The following is a 25,540-nucleotide window of genomic DNA, read 5'->3' as shown; positions in this document are numbered from 1 at the left end:
GTGAAGAAGATATTTCTGCGGAAAAGTGCTGGAGTAACTTGTTTATAAAGGGATCTTGAAGTGTATAAACAAAAGGAAATTCTTTGTGAAGGGCGGAACTTGTGCTTGGCCTTGCTAGGAGTTAGAGACAAAAAATATCCACAGAGAGAAGGGGTGGAGAAGAGAGAGGAATAGAGCGAGGGAGAGTGAGAGATAAGTGGGTAGAGAGAAAGAAAGAAAGTGCTGCAGACTCTCTCTCCTATTAAGAGAGACAGAGGTGACTCCATTTTCCAACGAGCGGAGAGACATAACAAACAACACGTTGTTTTAAAAGTCCGTTACTTGTTCTTTTCCGAGCTCTGTGCCTGAAGGTCACAAGGATCCCGGGTCCCCCGGCACACAGCAGATGTTCCGACTCCCCCGACGGCACACAGATTTCCTCTGGCGACAGCAACACTTGATCCGCCTGGGTCACCCGACTTGGATGCCACAGATCTAGCCCTCTGCAGATGACGTACCTCTTGGTTCTTCCATGACTTTTGGTTTGGGACTGTACAGCAAGTCTTTGTAGGCACACGCTCTTTCACACAGGTTTTAATGAATCAGCGACAGTCGACATTTCAGGGCAAGCTACACCAGGACTGGAAAGGAAAGGGGAAGGTGCCAGAATAAAAAGTTGTGGGTAAGGGAAGGAGGACAGCTAGAAGGTGATAGGTGAAGCCAGGTGGGTGGACAAAGCAAAGGACTGGAGAGGAAGGAAACTGACAGGAGAGAACAGTGGACGATAGGAGACAGGGAGGGAGGAGGGGCACTAGGGGTGAGGAGAAGTGGTAAGATGCCAGAGGGAGGAACAGAAAAAGAGGGAAAGTACAAAGAAATCTATGTTCATGCCACCAGTTTGGAGGCTACCCAGACGGAATACAAAGAGTTGGTCATCCACCCTGAAAGTGGGCTCTTCGTAGCAAAGGAGGAGGCTATGGACGGGCATGTCGGAATGGGAATGGGGATAGAAATTCAAATGGCAGGCCAGTGGGAAATTCTGCTCTTGGCAGACGGAACCAAGGTGCTTGAGCAAGCTTTCCCCCATTTCACGACGGGTCTCGCCGACGTGGAGGAGGTTGCTTTGGGAGCACCGGACGCAATAGATGACTCCAGCAACTCTGCAGGTAAACTGTCGCCTCACCTGGAAGGACTGTTTGGGGACCAGAATGGAACCGAGGGAGCAGGTAAAAGGGCAGATGAAGCTTTTCTGTCACTTGCAGGGATACGACCATAAGATATAGGAGCAGAAGTCAGCCATTTGGCCTATCGAGTCTGCTTCGCCGTTCAATCATTGGCTGATCCAATTCTTCCAATCATCCCCAGTCCACTGCCTTCTCCCCATACCCTTTGATGCCCTGGCTAATCAAGAACCTATTTGTTTCTGCCTTAATTGCACCCAGTGACTTGGCCTCCAGAGACACACGTGGCAACAAATTCCACAGATTTACCACTCTCTGACTGAAATAATTTCTCTGCATCTCAGTTCCAAAGGGACGACCTTCAATTCTGAAGCTATGCTCTCTTGTCCTGGACTCCGCTACCATGCGAAATAACTTTGCCAAATCCAATCTGTTCAGGCTTTTTAACATTCGGAATGTTTCTATGAGATCCCCTCTCATTCTCCTGAACTCCAGGGAATACAGCCCGAGAGCTGCCAGACGTTCCTCAGGCGGTAACCCTTTCATTCCTGGAATCATTCTCGTGAATCTTCTCTGAACCCTCACCAATGTCAGTATATTCTGTTTAAAATAAGGAGACCAAAACTGCACACAATACTCTAAGTGTGGTCTCACGAGTTCCAGGTGGGAGATTAGTGGGGAGGGACTGCTGGACAAAGGAATCATAGAGGGAGGTATCCCTGCAGAAATCAGGCGGGGAGGGAGGTAACGATGTGCTTGGTGGAACGATCCTATTGAAGGTGGCAAAAGTTGCAGAGAATGATGTACAAAAAAATATCTGTGCAGCTGCTCGAAAAGCAAGCAACACATGCAAAGTGCTGGAGGAACTCAGCAGGCTGGGCAGCATCTATAGTAGATTCCTCTTCTGAGTCAGTATGGGTGGAAGACAGGAACAGGAAGGGAGCAGTTACTCGATTGGGAGTATTCTATAGGCCCCCTGGTAGCAGCAGAGATACCCAGGAGCAGATTGGGAGGCAGATTTTGGAAAGGTGCAAAAGTAACAGAGTTGTTATCATGGGTGACTTTAACCTCCCTAATATTGATTGGCACCTGATTAGCTCCAAGGGTTGAGACAGGGCAGAGTTTGTTAAGTGCGTCCAGGACGGATTCCTGTCACAGTATGTTGACAGGCCGACTAGGGGGAATGCCATACTAGATCTAGTATTAGGCAACGAACTGGGTCAGGTCACAGATCTGTCAGTGGGTGAGCATCTGGGGGACAGTGATCACCGCTCCCTGACCTTTAACATTATTATGGAAAAGGATAGAATCAGAGAGGACAGGAACATTTTAAATTAAGGAAAGGCAAATTATGAGACTATAAGGCTAGAATTTGCGGGTGTGAATTGGGATGTTGTTTTTGCAGGGAAATGTACTATGGACATGTGATCGATGTTTTGGGATCTCTTGCAGGATGTTGGGGATAAATTTGTCCCGGTGAGGAAGACAAAGAATGGTAGGGTGAAGGAACCATGGGTGACAAGTGAGGTGGAAAGTCTGGTCAGGTGGAAGAAGGCAGCATACACAGGTTTGGGAAGCAAGGATCAGATGGGTCTATTGAGGAATATAGGGTAGCAAGAAAGGAGCTTAAGAAGGGGCTGACGAGAGCAACAAGGGGGCATGAGAAAGCCTTGGCGACTAGGGTAAAGGAAATCCGCAAGGCATTCTTCAATTACGTGAAGAACGAAAGGATGACAGGAGTGAAGGTAGGACCGATTAGAGATAAAACATGGGAAGATATTCCTGGATGCTGTGGAAGTGAGCGAGGTCCTCAATGAATGCATCTCTTCGGTATTCACCAATGAGAGGGAACTTGATGACGGTGAGGACAATATGAGTGAGGTTGATGTTCTGGAGCATGTTGATATTAAGGGAGAGGAGGTGTTGGAGTTGTTAAAATACATTAGGACGGATAAGTCCCCGGAGCCTGATGGAATATTCCCCAGGCTGCTCCACGAGGCGAGGGAAGAGATTGCTGAACCTCTGGCTAGGACCTTTATGTCCTCGTCATCCACGGGAATGGTACCGGAGGATTGGAGGGAGACGAATGTTGTCTACTTTTTCAAAAAAGGTAGTAGGGATAGTACGGGTAATTATAGACCAGTGAGCCTTACGTCTGTGGTGGGAAAGTGGTTGCAAAAGATTTTTGGTGATAGGATCTATGGGTATTTGGAGAATGATGGTCTGATCCGGGACAGTCAGCGTGACTTTGTGAAGGACTGATCGTGTCTAACAAGCCAGTTAGAGTTCTTTGAGGAGGTGACCTGGCATATAGATGAGGGTAGTGCAGTGTATGTGATCTACATGGATTTTAGTAAGTCATTTGATAAGGTTCAACATGGTAGGCGAATTCAAAAAGTCAGAAGGCATGGGATCAAGGCAAGTTTGGCCAGGTGGATTCAGATTTGGCTTGCCTGCAGAAAGCAGAGGGTCATGGTGGAGGTAGTACATTCGGATTGGAGGGCTGTGACTAGTGGTGTCCCACAAGGATCAGTTCTGGGACCTCTACTTTTCATGATTTTTATTTACGACCTGGATGTAGAGGCTGAAGGGTGGGTTGGCAAGTTTTCAGACGACACAAAGGTTGGTGGTGTTGTAGATAGTGTAGGGGATTGTCGAAGGTTGCAGAGAGACTTTGATAGGATGCAGAAGTGAGCTGAGAAGCGGCAGATGGAGATCAACCCGAAGAAGTGTGAGATAGTACACTATGGAAAGACAAACTCCAAGGTAGAGTACAAAGTAAATGGCACGATACATGGTAGTATGGAGGAGCAGAGGTATCTGGGCGTACATGTGCACAGATCCCTGAAAATTGCCTCACAGGTAGATAGGGTAGTGAAGAAAGCTTATGGGGTATTAGCTTTCATATGTCGAGGGAAAGAGTTTAAGAGTCGCGAGGTAATGATGTAGCTCTATAAAACTCTGCTTAGGCCGCACTTGGAGTACTGTGTCCAGCTCCGGTCGCCTCACTAATGGAAAGATGTGGAAGGATGTGGAAGCATTGGAAAGGGTACAGAGGAGATTTACCAGGATGCTGCCTGGTTTAGAGACTATGCGTTATGATCAGGGATTAAAGGAGCTAAGGCTTTACTCTTTGGAGAGACGGAGGATGAGAGGAGACATGATAGAGGTATACAAGCTATTAAGAGGAATAGACAGAGTGGACAGCCAGCGCCTCTTCCCCAGGGCACCACTGCTGAATACAAGAGGACATTGCTTTAAGGTAAGGGGTGGGAAGTTCAAAGAGGATATTAGAGGAAGGTGTTTTACTCAGAGAGTGGATGGTGAATGGAATACACAGCCTGAGACAATGGTGGAGGCAGATACACTAGTGAAATTTAAGAGACTTCTAGACAGGTATATGGAGGAATTTAAGATCGGGGGATTATGCGGGAGGCAGGGTTGAAGGGTTGGCACAACATTGTGGGCTGAAGGGCCTGTATTGTGCTGTACTATTCTATGTTCTATGTTAAAAGATGGAGAATATGGGCCATCCATGGAGAATGATGTGTTGGATGTGGAGGCTAGTGGGGTAGTGGGAACTCTATCCCTGTTAAGTTGGCGGGAAGATTGGATATCCGGGAAGTGCCGGAGATGTGGTTTGAGGGAGCATCAGAGGTAGAGGAAGGGAAATCACATCAGACGCGGTGGAGACAAAGGAACTGCGGAAGGGGAATAGCATTTTTACAGGAGACAGGGTGGGAAGAGATATTGTCAAGACAGTAACACACACAAACAAGCTGGTGGAACGCAGCAGGCCAGGCAGCATCTATAGGAAGAAGTACAGTTGATGCTTTGGGCAGAGACTTCCCCCTGTCGAAAGGTCTCAGCCCGAAATGTCAACCGTACTCCTACCTATAGATGGTACCTGGCCCGCTGCGTTCCAGCAGCATTTTGCGTGTGTTGCTTGAATTTCCAGCATCTGCAGAATTCCTCGTGTTTGCGTCGTCAAGACAGCTATTGGAATCGGTAGGTTTATAAAAGGTGTCAGTAGACAGGTTTTCTCCGGGGATGGAGACAGAGATCGAGAAAGGGGAGAGAGGTTGTCAGAAGCAGTCCAATGAATTGAAGGCAAAGTCGATGAAATTGACGAGCTCAGCATGGGTGCAGGAGGCAGCGCCAACGCAGTCATTAATGCAGCACAGGAAGAGTTGGGGAGCATTAGCAGGGAAGGCCTGGGAGAGGGACCGTTCTACACAGTCACGGAAAAGGCAGGCATTGCTGGGGCCTATGCGGGCGCCCAAGGCTCCCCCTCGAGTCTGGAAAAAGTGGGAGGAGATGAAGGAAAACTTGTGGAGGTTGGGGATTAGTTCTCCAGATGGAGGACGGCGGTGGTGGAAGGGAGCTGGCTATAGCTTCTGTTGAGAAACAAGCGCAGAGCTTTAAGGTCTTCTTGATGGTGGTGACAGGGACCAGACATCCTCGGTGAAAATGTGGCTGTCAGGTCCAGTAAATTGAAAGTTGTCGAGGAGATCGGGAGCACGTGAAGTGCTGTGGATGCAGGTCGGAAGGGACTGAACCAAGGCGGACAGAATGTCACCATATACGACCGTAAGATTCATTTTCTTGTGGGCATACACAGTAAATGCAAGATTATATAATAGAATCAATGCAAGACCGCACACAACAGGACAAACAACCAGTGCAAGAGTCAGGAAACTGTGTAATTACAAAGGAAAAAAAATCAGTAAATATCGAGAAAATGAGATGAAGAATCCTTGGAAGTGAGTCCATAGCCTGTGGGAACATTTCCATGGAGGGACGTGAATTTGAGTGAAGTTATCCCCTCTGGTTCGAGAGCCTGATGGTTGAGGGGTAATAACTGTTCCTGAACCTGGTGGTAGTCGCAGTAACCTTGCACATTCTTCGGGATGTGGAAGGGCAGACACCCCAAACACACACACACACACGCACACACACACACGCAGACACACACACACACACACACACACACACACACACACACACACACACACACACACACACACACACACACACACACACACACACACACACGCACACACGCACACACGCAGACACACACAGTGGCGGAGGAGGCCGGTGGGATCGAACCTGGCTCTCCTGCGCACAGAGCTCGCAGCACTCCTTGCTGTGCAACCCTGACACGTGAAGACAGAATTCACCGCGCACAGCCAGTATAAAGCCCGTGATCACGGAATGAGTGAAAGCTTGTGTTTTAAAATGTTTCTCTCCGCTCTGGGCCACTGGGAACTCTCGGAAACGCAGATCCCCCAGGCTGCTCTTGTGCACACACCCTCACTTCACCATTTGATGGATATTATTAAACACACTAGGAGCAACTAAAGGAGTCACTGCCCCAGGATTCCAGAGACCCCGGTTCCATCCCAACTACAGTGTGCATGTGTGTGTGTGTGTGTGTGTGTGTGTGTGTGTGTGTGTGTGTGTGTGTGTGTGTGTGTGTGTGTGTGTGTGTGTGTGTCTGCGTCTGTAATTGGGTGTGTGTGAAGACTGTATTTGTGTGACTGTACGTGTCTGTATTGTGTGACGTGTGTGTGTAACTGTCTGTAATTGTGCGTGTGTGTCTGTGTTTATGTGACTGTGTGTGTGTGCATGAGAGACTATGTGTGTCTACTGGTGTGTGTGACTGTGTGTGTCTATTTGTGTGCGTGCGAGAGACCGTGTGAGTGTGACTGTATATGTCTATTTGTGTGTTTGTGACTGTTTATGTGACTGTGGGTGTGCGTGTGAGAGACTGTGTTTGTCTACTTATGTGTGTGTGACTGTATGTGTCTATATTGTGTGACTTTGTATGTGAAATTTGCATCTTCTCCCTGTGTCCCCAAGGGGTTTCGATGCTTGCTCCAGTTTCCTCCCACGATTTAACCATTCCCCCACCCCTGTATGTGGGTGAGGGTAGGGGAGAATCTGTGGGGAGTTGACTGCGATGTGGGGAGAATTTCTACAATAACTGGAGCGAAGTCAGTAGGCCAAGGGCCACGTTTCCTTTCTCTGGGGCAAGGGTTGAGTCTGCCCTGTGACGAGGGTGGTTTGCCAGCTTGTCATATCCCTCTGATTTACGTACAGCTCTCTTGCCACACTGACAATGCTTGCACAGTGCAAATCCTCCAGTCCATTTTCCGGCCAGCACACCATGAGTTGGTGGTGTCCGCTGTGTCTGACGATGACGGGAAACCTGTGCGGGAGAGTGTTTAAAGTTGAAAAGCCGTTGTACTGGGGCAGTTCCTCTTTCCTCGCCTCTGAAGTCCGGGTCCAGTGGGTCGAACAAGCGTCAGAAACCGGGGTCTTCCCTGGTTGCAGTGGATGACCGTGATGTCTCCTGTGCCTTGTCAGGGCCTTTGCTCTTCACGGAGCAATCCTAGCCTTCCTGACCATTGGATCTCACTGTAGATCACATCCGACAGTCTGCTAGCGCTGACTTTGCGTGCTAGGGCCCTGCCTACCCTACTGGGGTTTCAGGGCGACGGCTATCCTCACCTGCTTTCACCCGCCTGTCGAAGCGGTGTGCCGGTGTGCGGCCGCTGTCACGTGCAACCAGATACCTGGAGCGACAGGTGAGAGCCGAGTGTCCGGTAGGGAGCGACGGTGAGCGAGATGCCCTGGAATGGACACGACAAGCCTCATCACGGCTGCTATCTCTCCCTGACACCCCATGCACTCCACCCCACAAATTAATCAAAACGTTACAGAGATGTGACGTCCCCTTCCCCTTTTCCCAGCCATGATTCCCCTCTCCCAGTCCCCTTCCCACTCTCAGACCACAATAGAGACCCAGATCAGAATCAGGTTTATCATCACTCACGAAGGTCATGAAATTAGGACTTTTTTGCGGCAGCAATACAGTGGAAATACATAAAATTGCGACAGTACTCTGCAAAAGTCATAGGCACACTAGCTATACATATAGAGTGTGTTGTTGTTCCTTGTGGCACATTGGGCGGCATTTTTGCTGTTTCCTTAGCATTTGCCTGTTTTTTTTCTCGAGGCCAAGTTGCTAGCTCGACCCAGCACAGTGTAAAAAGGGGCCAGCCTGATTTGAACACAGGACCATTCACCTCAAAGCCCAGTGCTGATGCCACTAGACCACTGGCCAACAAGCAAGCTATATGTATGTGCCTAAGACTTTTTCCTAAACTGTATCTTTTTTTGGAGGGGGGGTTAGTAGCGGTTATCACAATGCTATTCCAGCTCGGGGTATTGTTCCGAACTCTACTCTGATGGCGTCTGTGAGAAGTTTGTACATACTTCCCGTGAGCGCCTGGTTTCCTCCTGGTGCTGCAGTCCAAAGATGCACATTTAGTAATAATAATTACTTACTTATCCGCCCATTATGCCACTGGCGTTTAGAGCAGCGATGAAGATTCTCCATCTTTGTCTGTTCTTGGCCACTCAGATCTTTTCTTTCTCAAACTTTTTATTCATTTAAAAGGAGCATAAATACAAACAAGAGGAGAATTATCCTATATATATATATCAATAACAATGCAAACAGGAAAGTGAAATAGACATTATCAAAATCGTACAAAGTGTTAAGCTGGAATATAGTATATAATCAAAAAGAAGACAGCTAATTCTCCTCTTATCAATTCACGGAAAGGAAAAAAACTTTAAATATTTAAATGAAGAAAAGGTTTAAAAAAAAACACTACACTATACAAAAAAAATGGGACTGCGCAGTCCATTCTGAGGATATGTCCAAAAACAAAGAAAGAAATTCTGATGAAATCTAAAACTTCAAAAAAAATGCAAGAGTAATAAATCAAATCAAATGAAAATGTTGAATAAAAGGTCACCAGATCCGCTCAAATTTAAAGGATGTAACAAATGTCTGACTTCTTATTTTGTCTAAACTTAAACATTACTTAAATATTTCCTGGTTCCAATGGGATAATCCCAAATATTGCCGTAAGTAAATTAGGTTGCAGGTCCAGATCCAAGACTTTTGATAAGTTTTCTTTATTGCTTCTTCTGTAACATGGAAATCTACAGCACATTACAGACCCTTTGGCCCACAATGTTTTGTTTGACCTGAACTGAAACCACTTCCCCCAGCCCCCCGAATCTGGAGGACCAGTGGACCACTGTTAGTTTGGCCTCTGCCCTTTGACCTGTTTGGCATGGGTCAAGGAGCCAAGAGCCAAAGCATAAAGCCCTGACTGCAGCCAACGTAGCTGTCCGGGTCATTGAGACACACACGCCTCCAAACCACAAGGTTGTGGCCCTCCTGGAGGAGTGGGTCAATTAGTTATTGTAAATTGTCTTGTGATTAGGCCGATGGGTTGCTAGGTGTCTCATTGGGCTGGAAAGCATCGAATCTCTAAATACATGTAACGCCCTGGTTAAGATTTCTATTGCTATCTGGTGATTTATTTTTATTTTAGCAGTTTTCCACAAAAGCCTTATGTCCTGCTAGTAAGAGTGTTTTGGCTCCGACTAAAGGAGCCATTTTGTCCAACCGTTTTGTATGCCGTGTTAGGCGATCAGGATTATCTTGGTAAATAGAAACACAGAAAACCTACAGCACAATACAGGCCCGTCAGCCCACATGCCCTTATCTAAGAACTTACCTAGCTCCCTATTTTTCTGAGCTGCGTGTACCTGTCCAGGGGTCTCGTAAAAAACCCCATCATATCTGCCTCCAACATCGTCATTGGCAGCCCATTCCACGCACTCACCACTCTCTGCATAAATAATTTACCCCTGATATTGTCTCTGTACCTGAAAACCCTCGCCCTCTCATGCTAGCCATTTCAGCCCTAGGAAAAAGCCCCTGACTATCCCCACGATCAATGCCTCTCATCATCTTATACATCTTTATCAGGTCACCGCTCATCCTCCATCGTTCCAAGGAAAAAAGGCCGAGTTCACTCAACCTATTCTCAAAAGGCATGCTTCCTAATCCAGGCAACATCCTTGCAAATCTCCTTTGCACCCTTTCTATGCTTTCCACATCCTTCCTGTAGTGAGGTACGTGCTGTAACTTTCTGTCCAGTGCGATGCGATGGGAAGATTCTAGAGAGCTGGGCGGAATCAGATTTCTGAGGACAGTAGACTGGTTTCGGGTCTTTTGGCAGCAGCTGCGGAGTAGGACACAAGGGAAGAAGTCGCTTAATGTTATCCGTTATTTTATTTGCTGAAAAAGACGAGTATGATCCAAGAAGTGAGACAATAGAGGAAAATTTTACAGAATTAACTTCTAAGGAGACCCATGATGGGCAATCTTTATGATAAATATAATAGGACCAGAAAGTAATATTCCTTATATTGGCAGCCCAATAGTAAAACCTAAAATTGGGTAGGGCTAGTCCACACATCTCTTTATTTCTTTGCAGGTAAACTTTACTTAAACAAGCTTGCTTATTATTCCAAATGTAAGATGTTAAAATTGACTCTAAAGAATCAAAGTACGTCTTAGGAATAAAAATAGGTAAGGCCTGAAAAAGATATAAAAATTTAGGAAGAATCTTCATTTTAATCGAATTAATTCGGCCAATTCGGAATAAAGAAATAGGGGACCATTTAGAAAGCGTCTTTTTCGCATAATTCAATAAGGGGTTTAAGATTTCTTTAAATAAATTCTTGAAGTTTTTAGTAATTGTTACATCTAGATATGAAAATTGACTTCTAACAACTTTGAATGGAAATTTTGCATTTGATGACATTAGGTAATTTAAAGGAAATAGCCCACTTTTATGTAGGTTCAGCTTATACCCTGAAAAAGAACTAAACTGGGAAATTAAAGAAAGAATCAAAGGTAAAGAAGTTTCAGTGTTAGAGATAAAAAGTAAAATATCATCAGCGTATAATGAAATTTTCTGAGTCATACCTTCCCTTAGTATACCAGAAATGTCTTTAGATTCTCGAAATGCTATTGCTAAGGGTTCTATAGCTAAAGCAAAATAGTAAAGGACTAAGAGGACAACCTTGTCTATTTCCCCGCAGCAATTTAAAGGGCTTAGAAATTTGGGAGTTAGTAATAACGTGAGCTGTAGGAGACAAGTAGATTAATTTAACCCAATGAATAAAATTAGGCCCAACATTAAACTTTTCTAAGGTCTTAAAAAGATAATTCCACTCAATCCTATCGAAGGCTTTTTCAGCATCTAAGGATGATATACACTCTGATTTTTTTGGATAATGAATATATCACATTCAATAACCGACGTATATTAAAACGTGAATAAAGATTTTTAATAAATCCTGTCTGGTCATGTGATATAATAGATGGTAAAATATTTTCATGTCTTTGAGCTAAAATTTTAGATAAATTTTTTGCATCAACATTTAATGAAGACATCGATCTGTATGAAGAACATTCAGCTGGATTTTTATTTTTTTTAAGAATAAGAGAAATAAAAGCTTCATAAAAAGATTGAGGGAGTTTACCTGACTCAAAGGATTCTGATAAAACAGAGGTTAAATAAGGTGTCAGTAACGTAGTGGAAGGTTTATTAGACTCCACATTTTCATACTGAGCAGTGCCCCCCCAATACTAGACATTGATGTAGCCAATTACACTGCTCTCCATGGTACATCTGTAGAAATTTGCGAGTGCCTTTTGTGACATACCAAATCTTCTGCAATCCTGATGAAATATAGCCAGTGTCATGCCTTCTTTGTAACTGTGTTGATATGTTGCACCCAGTTTCCTTTGACCAGTCGTGGTTGTCACCCCTGAGCTGAACCCCCAGGCTTGGAGGATGGGTAGACCACCCTTGGCCTCTAACCCTCTGACCTGTTTGACATGGGCGACCCCACCAAGAGCAAAAGCGTAAAGCCCTGACTCCAGCCAACTTTGCTCTCCCGGACATTGAGAGCTTTAGACCCTCCGACAAGGTTGTGGTCCTCTTGGAGGATGTTACCATATACTGGCTTGAAATGTGCTTTCTTCCAGGCATCTACAGGAATATAAAGGAATACAATTGAAAAGAATCATGGAAAACCATATATAACTGAGACTGACAAATAACCAATGTGTAAATTGTGCAAATAGTTAAGAAAGTAAATAAATAATATTGAGAACAGGAATTGCAGAGCCCTTGAAAAGTGAGTCTGTAGGTTGTGGAATCGCTCAGAACGGGGGTGAGTGAAATGATCAGGAGCCTGATGGTTGAAGTTAATAATTGTTCCTGAATCTGGTGGTACCTGAGGCACCTGTACTTATTGCCCAATGGCAGCAGAGGGAAAAGCGGCATAGCCTGGACGGTGGGGGTGCCTGCTGATGGATGTTGTTTTCTTGTGCCAGCGCTCCTGGTAGATGTGCTCAGCGGTGGGGAGGGTTTCTCCTGTGATGGGCTGGGCCGTAGTATCCATCACTTTCCGAAACAGCAGGAATAGGTCAACGATGTGCTGACGGGGACTTGTACCCATCACACGGTGTATCCGGCGCGACAGAGGCTGCGCCAAGCTAACTAACCAGGGGACCGTCAGATTACTGCAGTTTGGAAAGAAACATCAACAGGTCTGCACTGAGCCCTCCTGGGGCGGGACGTCTTGAACCCTGCCAAGCCATTGCAGCGTTCGGATGTGGTGAGACAGCGCCACCTAGTGTGTTATTGACGCACGAGATGCTGGAAATCAAGAGAAACACACACAAAACGCCGGAGGAACTCAGCAAGTCAGGCAACATCTGTGCAGGGGATAATGGACAGCTGATCTTAATTATGGGGCTCCATTCAGTTCATTTGGAATCACAGTCATAGAGTACTGGTAATAGTGCAATCACTCGAGTTGATTATTATGTTCTCTTCAGGCAGGAGTTCCCAACCTGGGGTCCACGGGCCCCTCGGTTACTGGTAGGAGTCCATTGCATAAAAAGGATTGGGAACTCCTGTCCTAAAGGGTTGCCTATTGAATGGTCTGCCACCCACATATTTTGGTGCAGTGGGTAGTGGCTATGGTTAGTATTTGGTTCTTTTGGTCGTTCAGTCCCTCGTTTCACAACCGTCGCTTTTAACCATATAAACATATACCAATTTCAGCACGAAAACAGGCCATATTGGCCCTTCTGGTCTGTGCTGAACGCTGTCTCACCTAGTCCCACCTAACTGCACTCAGCCCATAACCCTCCATTTCTTTCCTGTCCATATACCTACCCAATTTTTTTTTTTAATGACAAAATCGAACCTGCCTCTACCACTTCTACTGGAAGCTTGTGACACACAGCTACCACTCTCTTACTTTTTATTTTTTTAATTAAATTTTTAAGTGAATTACATAAAATGAATAGAATATTAGAATACTGATAAATTAATATTAGCCCTCCCCCTCCCGTTAATCCTTTCCCCCTTAAGATCTCTGTCTAAAAAAAAAGAAAAAAGATAAAGAAAAAAAGAAAGAAAGAAGAATTGCCTGGATATCGGAGGATCCCCACATGCTCCATGGAGTTCAAAATAACTTTAGTATATATCTTTATTTTTCCCCCAAATATCTAATAATTTTATCTTCATAGGACCTATATACTTAATCCTATCTTTTGGAGATAGGGGTGCCAAATTTTCAAAAGTATATCATATTAATTTCTTAAATTATAAGTAATTTTTTCAAGTGGAATGCAGCTATATATTTTATTATTACAACGGTCCATAGTTAAATATGAATCTGATTTCCAAGTAACTGCAATAGCTTTTTTGGCTACTGCCAATACAATTTTTATACATTTTTTCTGATATTTATTCAATTTAGGTTTCGGTATTATCTCTTCAATATCGTCTAATAAAAATAATATTCGGCTATGTGGGAGCTGTATTCCAATAATTTGTTCCAGTGAAAGTCTTAGATTTATCCAAAAAGGTTGAATTTTAAAACAAGACCAAGTAGAGTGTAAAAAAGTACCGATTTCTTGATTACATCAGAAACATTGCTCAGATAAATTCGGGTTTAATCTATTTATTTTTTGTGGTGTAACATATAATTGATGTAAAAAATTGTATTGTACTAATCTAAGTCGGAAATTTATTGTATTTGTCATACTATCAAGACATAGTGTTGACAAATTTTTTTTCATCAATTTTAATATTCAAATCAGTTTCCCATTTTTGTCGACTTATGAATTCCTGGTTTAATTGTCTGCTTTTGAATCAAATTATACATACAAGATGTAATTTTTAAAATTTTTCCTTTTTGAATTAAAGTTTCTATTTCATTAGGTTTTGGCATTAACATTTTGACCCAGTTTATCTCTTAAATGGTCCTTTAATTGAAAATAATAGAAAAGAGTATTATTTGATATTCGATATTTATTCTTTAATTGATCAAATGACATCAATATACCTCCTTTAAAACAGTCACCTATATATCTGATCCCTTTTTGAAACCAGTTATATAAAAGTTGATTATCCATTGTAAAAGGAATGTCTATTTTGAATTAGTGTTCTCTTTGCTAATAAAGATTTCTTTATCTCATCATCCATATTTACCTTATTCCATAAATCAATCAAATCTTTTAATATAAAAGATTCTTTCTTTTCCAGTATCCATTTGGATTCACATTTATATATAAAATTTTCTGGTATATTTTCTCCTATCTTATCTAATCCTATTCTAATCCATGCCAGTTTTTCTTCATCAAAAAATGATGCAATAAATCTAAGTTGATTTGCTTTATAATAATTCTTAAAATTTGGGAGTTGTAACCCTCCTAGGTTAAATTTACATGTCAGTTTTTCCATCGATATTCTTGACATCTTACCTTTCCAAAGAAACTTCCTCACACATTTATTTAACTCTTGAAAAAACTTCTGGGGCAGTTGTATTGGTAATGTTTGGAATAAATATTGTAATCTAGGAAATATATTCATTTTTACAGCATTAACTCTACCTACTAATATTACTGGTAACATCATCCATTTATCAAGATCTTCTTGTATTTTTTTTTCAATAATGGCAAAAAATTTAATTTATATAAATTCTTTATATCATTATCGACTCTTATACCTAAATATTTTATACCAGTTGTCGGCCATCTAAATTGAGTTACTAATCAACAATAACTATAATCTCCTTTAGTAAGGGGTAAAATTTCACTTTTATACCAGTTTACTTTTTACCCTGATATTTTCCCATATTCTTCCAATCTAAAAGATAATTTATGCAACGAATGCAATGGATTTGTTAAATAAATCAGAACATCATCAGCAAATAAATTATTTTTTTATTCCTCCTGGTTAACTCTGAAGCCCACAATATCTGGATCCATTTTAATTAATTCAGCTAATGGTTCTATCGCCAATATAAATAGGGCAGGTGATAATGGACAGCCTTGTCTAGTTGACCTTGTTAAGTGGAATGATATTGAAATTTGACCATTTGTCACTACTTTAGCTTTGGGACTAAGATTTAAGGTTTTAATCCATTTTATAAAAGATTTTCCTAACCCAATTTTTTCCAATACCTTAAATAAAAAGTCCCATTCCAGTCTATCAAATGCTTTTCCTGCATCCAAAGCAACTGCAACACTAATTTCCTCCTTCTTTTGTGCCAGTTGAATTGTTCTAAGTAACCGAGTTACATTATCCGCCGATTGTCTATTTTTAATAAAGCCTGTTTGATCCATATGCATTAATTCTGGTAAATATTTAGATAATCTATTAGATAAAATTTTGCTATTATTTTATAATCCATATTCAATAAAGAGACATAGATTTGATTGATATATTGAGAAGAATTAATCCAAGAGAAAGAGATTATTCATTTTATTCAAATAGACATAAAACTTATTCAAGGATTGATTTTTTCCCATTATCAATGGATATTCAGGATAGAGTGAAAAGTGTGGAATATAAAGCGAGAATACTGTCAGATCATTCCCCCTTGATAATGACAATGGTAATGATGGATAAGGAGGAAATGATTTACAGATGCAGATTTAATTCAATTTTATTAAAATGTCAAGAAATAGATCAATTAGAAAAAGAGATTACTAAATTAGAAAAAGAAAAAAATTGGAAAAAGAAAAATTACAAAAAGAAAAAAAGAAATGAAAAAGAATCCCAAAGATATATGACAGAAGAAAAACGAAGACAACTTGTCAATAAGAAGCTACAATATAATACACTCCAGACATATCGAACCGAAAAAGTACTTATGAGAACTAAACAGAGATATTATGAATTAGGTGAAAGATCACACAAGATTCTTGCTTGGCAGTTGAAAACAGAGCAGGCTTCCAAAACAATAAATGCAATTAGAACAAGTGTAAATAAAATTACTTATTAACATTTAGAAATTAATGAAACTTTTAAATAATTTTACTCTGAATTATATCAATCAGAATCACAAAATGAGGTTGCTGAGAGAAATTTTTTTATCACAAATAAATCTTCCAAAATTAAATTCAGAAGAACAGAAAGGATTAGATATGCCCTTTCCATTAACAGAGGTTGAAGAAGCTTTAGGATCACTCCAGAGTAACAAATCTCCAGGAGAAGATGGCTTTCCGCCTGAATTTTATAAAAAAAAATAAAGATTTATTAATCCCTTCTTTTATGGAGTTAATATATAAACCGGAAAGAACACATAAACTTCCACAATCTTTTTTGACAGCGATCCTAATAGCATTGCCAAAAAAATAGAGATTATATAAGCTACCACTCTCTGAGTAAAGAAGTTCCCCCACGTGTTAACCCTAAATTTGTCCCTTAACTCTCAATTCCTGTCCTCTTGTTTAAATCTCCCCACTCTCAATGGAAAAAGCCTATCCATGTCAACTCTATCTATCCCCTCATAATTTTAAGTACCTCTATCAAGCCCCCCCCCCCAACCTTCTACGCTCCAAAGAATGTAGTCGTAACTTGTTCAATCTTTCCCTGTAACTTAGGTGCTGACACCCAGGGAACAAAATAGGACTTTCAGCCCATCTCGTTCATGCCAGACTGGTCTTTTGAGTAAGCAGTTGCCCAAGCTGCTAGTCTCTCCTCTCAATGCCACCGATGTTGTCCAAGGGATGGGCGTTAGGTCCCACACAGCTTGGCACTGGTGTGGTTAAGTGCCTTGCTCAAGGGCACACACGCAGCCTCAGGCAAGGCTCGAACTAGCGACCTTCAGATCACTAGATGAACGCCTTTGGATCATCTCTGCTGGAGCAGGGAGACTTTCGACTTGCATTGGGGAAAATAAATCGGGAAGTGTACTCTTTTGTGAATTTTTCAGGTATTTCGTTTTCCAAGAGTCAACTGGGCAATTCAAGGTTCAAAGTAAATTTATTATCGAAGTATGTATATGTATATATATATATATATATATATATATATATATATATAATTACAATATACAACACTGAGATTCATTTTCTTGCGGGAGTACTCAATAAAACCATAATAGAATAATAACCATAATAGAATCAATGAAACACTGCTCCAATTGGGGCTTTAACTTAATGTGCATTAGGCAACAAACTGTGCAAATACAAAAAGAAAATAATAATAATAATAATAATAATAATAATAATAATAATAATAATAATAATAATAATAATAATAATAATAATAATAATAATAACAAATAAGCAAGCAATAAGTTGATGAAATGAGATGAAGAGTGCTTGAAAGTGAGTCCAGAAGTTGTGGGAACATTTCAGTGATGGGACAAGTGAAGTTGAGTGAAGTTATCCCCTCTGGTTCAAGAGCCTGATGGTTGAGGAGTAACAACAGTTGCTGGATCAGGTGGTGTGGGTCCTGGTGTTTGTGTACCTTCTTTCTGATGTCAGCAGTGAGAAGAGTGCATGGCCAGGTGTGGTGGGGTCCTTGATAAGGGATGCTACCTTCCTGCGATAGCACTCCATGTAGATGTGCTCAATTGTAGGGAGGAGCTTAGTCATGATGGCGCTAAATGGCGACTGCTTTGTGGTCCCAGACCTGAGACCTCTGGGCACACAGCTCAGAAAAAGCGAATAATGGATTTTTAACATTGTAAACTAGCGAATTGTTTGTTATGTCTCCCCTCTGGCTCAGAAGATGGAGACACTTACCAAGAAAGATGGAGACTGCCATTATCCCTGCTGCTGTCCCCTTCGAATTAACTTTGGCCAGCTCCTCTCTCATGCCTCTGTAATTCATTTTACTCCACTGTGACACTGTTACATCCGAGTTTGTCTCCTACCTTACAAACTGCAGGGAGAATTCTGTCATATTATGATCACCGTCTCCTAAGGGTTCCTTTACCTTAATTTTCCTAATCAAATCTGGTTCATTATACTATGCCCAATCGCGAAGTGCCTTTCCCCTGGTGGGCAGGATCACAAACTGCTCTAGGCAGCCATCTCATAGGCATTCTACAAATTCCCTCTCTTGGGATCCAGCACCAACCAGATTTTCCCAAAATACCTGCATAGTGAAATCCCCCGTGACTATCATAACATTGTCCTTTTTAAATGCCTTTTTTATTTCTCATTGAAATTTATATCCCACATCTCGACTACTGTTAGTGAGGCCTGTCTACAACTCCCATCAGGGTCATTTTACCCTTGAAGTTTCTTAGCTCCACCTACAAGGATTCTCCATCTTCTGATCCTATGTTACCTTTTTCCAAGGATTTGATTTCATTTTTTTAACCAAAAAGAACTACCCCAGCCCCTCTTCCTACATGCCTGTCTTTTCAATACAATGGATTGAATGACTCCGTGATGCCTACGACACCATACCTATCAATTTCTAATAGTGTTACAAGATCATCTATCTTTTTCTGTGTACTGTGTGCATTCAAATATAACATCTTCAGTTCTGTATTCATCATCAATTTTGTCTCCCGTTACAGTTCAGCTCATCAGATGATGATCTGCCTCACAGTCTCACTCCACACTGCATCTATTTGCCCATTCTCAGCCCTATCACTCCATTTCACACTCCCCTGCCAAGTTAGTTAACAAAGACAACACCCAAGGTCAAATGCTGGGTCAAGAGTCCATCTTACTGTACTGAGGGACCGGTCAGTAATCTTATAATGGCGGGATGGAAACTGATTATTTTTTATTTAGAGATACAGTGTAGAACAAGTCCTCGCCACTCAATGATCTCTCAATTTAATCCTGGCAACTCATAGGACACTTTACAAGGATCAATTAGCCTACCAACTGGTAAGCCTTTGGACTGTTGGAGGAAACCGAAGAACCTGGACGAAATCCACGCGGTCGTGGGGAGAACGTACAAACTTCTTACAGAAGAGACCGGAATCGAACCCTGGTCATCTGTACTGAACCCATGAGCAGGCAGTCAGAATCTTTTCCTCAGGGTGGAAACGTCAGGGCTTGATTTTAAGGCTGGATGATGGGAACATGAGAGGGAAGGTTCGTTTTTTTTTGCACAGAGAGTGGTAGATGTAGTGGAAGTAGGCAGTTTGGTGTAATTAAAAAGGTTTTCGGACAGACAGAAGAATATGAAAGCAATGCAGGGATTTGGATGGTGCACACAAAAAGATAATTTTTTTGTGTTTGTAATTTATTTTTTTTATTGTTCATCATCAAACAAACATTTCCATAAGATGTATTTCAGACATTGTACATATATATCATATAATCATATATATCACAAATCTCCACAAAGTATTTATCTGAGGTATAGAAAAGAGTGGAAAGAAAAAACAAGCAAGATCATGTTCAAAACGTGGAACGGATACTAATTAAGACGATAAAAATATTAAATCACCAAGAAGGTAAACTGCTTGACCTGGAGGGAAGATCACGGCGGAAAAATATCAGATTCTACAACGTTCCGGAAGGAGCGGAGGGCTCGTCCATGACGGAGTTTGTCAGAAAGTTGCTGGAGCTTCTCTTAACTATGGAGCTGGAAATCGGGAGAGCGCATCGCGCGCTAGTCCCGAAACCTACCTGGGATAAGCCATGTTCAATAATAATTAAATTCCTTCAGTACAGTACCAAGGCGGAGATTCTACGAAGGGCCTGGAGTAAGAAGAGGATGTCTTTAGACAATAAATTATTATATTTCGACCAAGATTACCCCTCGCCCCCTGCGGTCCTTCAGAAATGTAAAGAATACTCTGATGTAAAGCTAGTACTAAAGCAAAAAAGGGATTAGATTTCAAACTACGTACTCTGCTGAACTTCACCTGTTTATGAAGACGGGACGCGGTTGTACCAGACAGTAGAAGAGGCGACTACAGACATGAAGGCCAGAGGGTTGCCTGTCAGCGTGATCAAACTGAGGGAAAGCCTGGCAGAGGAATTATCCCGCTCTGCATGGGAAATAGTGTAAGAATCGAGAAGGCAGCAGACGGGAGCAGGCCGAGAGAAGTATATCAGAAAGAGGCTAGGAGTTTTCCAAAGACAGTCCTCCAAAATGTTGAGAAGCTAAACGGAAGTGAAAGTAGACGGTGATATACCTATCTCGAAAAATACTTATCATAATGTGGATTTTATATTACTTAGTTGTTATTCTTTATTCACTCACTTACTCCTTTTTCTCCACCAAAATGAGAATATATATATATATGTGTGCATATATTTGTATGTATGTAATATATATGTATATATATATATGTGTGTGTGTGTGTGTGTGTGTGTGTGTGTGTGTGTGTGTGTGCGTGTGTGTGTGTGTGTGTATGTGTGTGTGTGTGTGTGTGTGTGTGTGTGTGGGTGTGTGTATATATCTATATCTATCTCTCTATCTATATGTGTGTGTATATATGTATATGTATATACATATATGTATGTATATATATATACATATATGTATGTATATATACACACGTACATATAGGAGGAGTACACAGGGAAATCTTTTCTGTGTAATGGATTTGTTCACTGACTTTTATGAATACTGCAATGGGGACCCTCAACTCACAAGTAGGAGGGGTTATCCCCCACAGTTATCCCCCACAGGACATTTCCTCCAGCTCAACGCAGGGTCATCTACTAGAGACCTCAGCCTTGGAATTACACGTCCGTTGCCATTTTTGTTATTATTTGCGTTTCTTGGTTCTTATTTGTTCAAGGAGTAGATCAATTAACTTTTATTCCGCTAATTTCAATGATACATTGACAGATAAATACAGATGGCTAAGGAAAAGGTAAAATTCATTTCTTTTAATGTCTCTGGGCTATTAAATCCAATCAAAAGTAATACAATTTTATCCAAAATGAAAAATGAACAAGCCCATGTAGTATATTTACAGGAAACTCATTTAAGTGATAATGAGCATAGAAAACTAAAGAGAATGGGCTTCACTAATTTGTTTTGCTCCTCATATAAATAGGCAAGGAGTTGCTATTCTTATCTCAAGTAAGCTAAATTTTGAAAAAGCATTCAAATTGGGAGATAAAGAGGGCAGATATATTCTGGTAAGGGGGAATCTAGACGGAAATCTCGTTACTCTATTGAATATATACGCACAGCCGGGAAGTGATATTGGTTTCTTTCAGAAAATTACTGATATTATTGTAACGGAAACAGGTCTCCTGATGTGTGGGGGAGACTTAAATTTACAATTACAACCAAACCTAGACTCTGCACACGTAAAGATCAAAATACCATAAGACATAGGAACTGAATTAGGCACTTTGACCCATTGAATCTGCTCTGCCATGTGATCATGGCCGATTTATTATCCCTCTCAACTCTGGTCTCCAACCTTCTCCCTGTAACCTTTGACACCTTGACTAATCAAGAAACTCTATCTAGTGTGTGAGTGTGTGTGTGTGTGTGTGTGTGTGTGTGTGTGTGTGCATGTGTGTGTTTGGGGTGTCTGCCCTTCCACGTCCCGAAGAATGTGCAAGGTTACTGCGACTACCACCAGGTTCAGGAACAGTTATTACCCCTCAACCATCAGGCTCCTGAACCAGAGGGGATAACTTCACTGAAATTCACGTCCCTCCATGGAAATGTTCCCACAGGCTATGGACTCACTTCCAAGGATTCTTCATCTCATTTTCTCGATATTTACCGATTTTTTTTCCTTTGTAATTACACAGTTTCCTGACTCTTGCACTGGTTGTTTGTCCTGTTGTGTGCGGTCTTTCATTGATTCTATTGTATATCTTGCATTTACTGTGTATGCCCACAAGAAAATGAATCTTACGGTCGTATATGGTGACATTCTGTCCGCCTTGGTTCAGTCCCTTCCGACCTGCATCCACAGCACTTCACGTGCTCCCGATCTCCTCGACAACTTTCAATTCGCTGGACCCGACCGCCACATTTTCACCGAGGATGTCTGGTCCCTGTCACCACCATCAAGAAGACCTTAAAGCTCTGCGCTTGTTTCTCAACAGAAGCTATAGCCAGCTCCCTTCCACCACCACCGTCCTCCATTTGGCAGACTAGTCCCCAACCTCCACAAGTTTTCCTTCATCTCCTCCCACTTTTTCCAGACTCGAGGGGGAGCCTTGGGCACCCGCATGGGCCCCAGCAATGCCTGCCTTTTCCGTGACTGTGTAGAACGGTCCCTCTCCCAGGCCTTCCCTGCTAATGCTCCCCAACTCTTCCTGTGCTGCATTAATGACTGCGATGGCGCTGCCTCCTGCAGCCATGCTGAGCTCGTCAATTTCATCGACTTTGCCTTCAATTTATTGGACTGCTTCTGACAACCTCTCTCCCCTCTCTCGATCTCTGTCTCCATCCCCGGAGAAAACCTGTCTACTGACACCTTTTATAAACCTACCGATTCCAATAGCTGTCTTGACGACGCAAACACAAGGAAGTCTGCAGATGCTGGAAATTCAAGCAACACACGCAAAATGCTGCTGGAACGCAGCGGGCCAGGTACCATCTATAGGTAGGAGTACGGTCGACATTTCGGGCTGAGACCTTTCGACAGGGGGAAGTCTCTGCCCAAAGCATCAACTGTACTTCTTCCTATAGATGCTGCCGGGCCTGCTGCGTTCCACCAGCTTGTTTGTTTGTGTTACTGTCTTGACAATATCTCTTCCCACCCTGTCTCCTGTAAAAATGCTATTCCCCTTCCTCAGTTCCTTTGTCTCCACCGCGTCTGTTCCAAAGATGTGGTTTCCCTTCCTCTACCTCTGATGCTCCCTCAAACCACATCTCCGGCACTTCCCGGATATCCAATCTTCCCGCCAACTTAACAGGGATAGAGTTCCCACTACCCCACTAGCCTCCACATCCAACACATCATTCTCCATGGATGGCCCATATTCTCCATCTTTTAACATAGAACATAGAATAGTACAGCACAATACAGGCCCTTCAGCCCACAACATTGTGCCAACCCTTAACTCCTGCCTCCCATATAATCCCCCTATCTTAAATTCCTCCATATACCTGTCTAGTAGTCTCTTAAATTTCACTAGTGTATCTCCCTCCACCATTGTCTCAGGCAGAGCATTCCACGCATCATCCACTCTCTGAGTAAAACACCTTTCTCTAATATCCCCCTTGAACTTCCCACCCCTTACCTTAAAGCAATGTCCTCTTGTATTGAGCAGTGGTGCCCTGGGGAAGAAGCACTGGCTGTCCGCTCTATCTATTCCTCTTAATAGCTTGTATACCTCTATCATGTTTCCTCTCATCCTCCTTCTCTCCAAAGAGAAAAGCCTTAGCTCCCTTACTCTCTGATAATAACGCATAGTCTCTAAACCAGGCAGCATCCTGGTAAATCTCCTCTGTACCTTTTCCAATGCTTCCACATCCTTCCTATAGTGAGGCGACCAGAACTAGACACAGTACTCCAAGTGCGGCCTAAGCAGAGTTTTATAGAGCTACATCATTACCTCGTGACTCTTAAACTCTACCCCTCGACATATGAAAGCTAATACCCCATAAGCTTTCTTCACTCCCCTATCTACCTGTGAGGCAATTTTCAGGGATCTGTGCACATGTACGCCCAGATACCTCTGCTCCTCCATACTACCATGTATCGTGCCATTTACTTTGTACTCTACCTTGGAGTTTGTCTTTCCATAGTGTACTATCTCACACTTCTTCGGGTTGAACTCCATCTGCTGCTTCCCAGCCCACTTCTGCATCCTAGCAATGTCTCTCTGCAACCTTCGACAATCCTCTACACTATCTACAACACCACCAACCTTTGTGTTGTCTGAAAACTTGCCAACCCACCCTTCAGCCTCTACATCCAGCACGATAATAAAAATCACAAAAAGTAGAGGTCCCAGGACCGATCCTTGTGTGACACCACTAGCCACAACTCTCCAATCCAAATGTACTACCTCCACCATGACCCTCTGCTTTCTGCGGGCAAGCTAAATCTGAATCCACCTGGCCAAACTTGCCTTGATCCCATGCAGTCTGACTTTTTGAATTCGCCTACCATGTTGAACCTTATCAAATGCCTTACTAAAATTCATGTAGATCACATCCACTGCACTACCCTCATCTATGTGCCAGGTCACCTCCTCAAAGAACTCTATCAGGCTTGTTAGACCAGTCCTTCACAAAGCCATGCTGACTGTCCCTGATCAGACCACCATTCTCGAAATGCCCATAGATCCTATCGCCAAGAATCTTTTGCAACAGCTTTCCCACCACAGACATAAGGCTCACAGGTCTATAATTACCCGTACTATCCCTACTACCTTTTTTGAACAAAGAGACAACATTCGTCTCCCTCAATCTCCCGGCCCCATTCCCGTGGACAACAAGGACATAAAGAACCTAACCAGAGGCTCAGTAATCTCTTCCCTCACTTCGTGGAGCAGCCTGGGGAATATTCCGTCAGGCCCCGAGGACTTATCCGTCCTAATGTATTTTAACAAATCCAACACCTCCTCACCCTGAACATCAACCTCATTCATATTGTCCTCACCGTCATCAAGTTCCCTCTCATTGGTGAATACCGAAGTTATTTCCCATGGTAGGGGAGTCCAGGACAAGAGAGCACAGCTTCAGAATTGAAGGTCGTCCCTTTGGAACTGAGATGCAGAGTAATTATTTCAGTCAGAGAGTGGTAAATCTGTGGAATTTGTTGCCACGTGTGTCTCTGGAGGCCAAGTCACTGGGTGCAATTAAGGCAGAAACAAATAGGTTCTTGATTAGCCAGGGCATCAAAGGATATGGGGAGAAGGCAGTGGACTGGGGATGATTAGAAGAATTGGATCAGCCAATGATTGAATGGCGAAGCAGACTCGATAGGCCAAATGGCTGACTTCTGCTCCTATATCTTATGGTCGTATCCCAGCAAGTGACAGAAAAGCATCATCTGCCCTTTTACCTGCTCCCTCGGTTCCATTCTGGTCCCCAAACAGTCCTTCCAGGTGAGGCGACACTTTACCTGCAGAGTTGCTGGAGTCATCTATTGCGTCCGGTGCTCCCAAAGCAACCTCCTCCACGTCGGCGAGACCCGTCGTGAAATGGGGGAAAGCTTGCTCAAGCACCTTGGTTCCGTCTGCCAAGAGCAGAATTTCCCACTGGCCAGCC

The sequence above is a fragment of the Hypanus sabinus genome, chromosome 24 (genome assembly GCF_030144855.1).
Source record: "Hypanus sabinus isolate sHypSab1 chromosome 24, sHypSab1.hap1, whole genome shotgun sequence".
NCBI classification, from domain to species: domain Eukaryota; kingdom Metazoa; phylum Chordata; class Chondrichthyes; order Myliobatiformes; family Dasyatidae; genus Hypanus; species Hypanus sabinus.
This window is presented reverse-complemented; position numbering follows the sequence as displayed.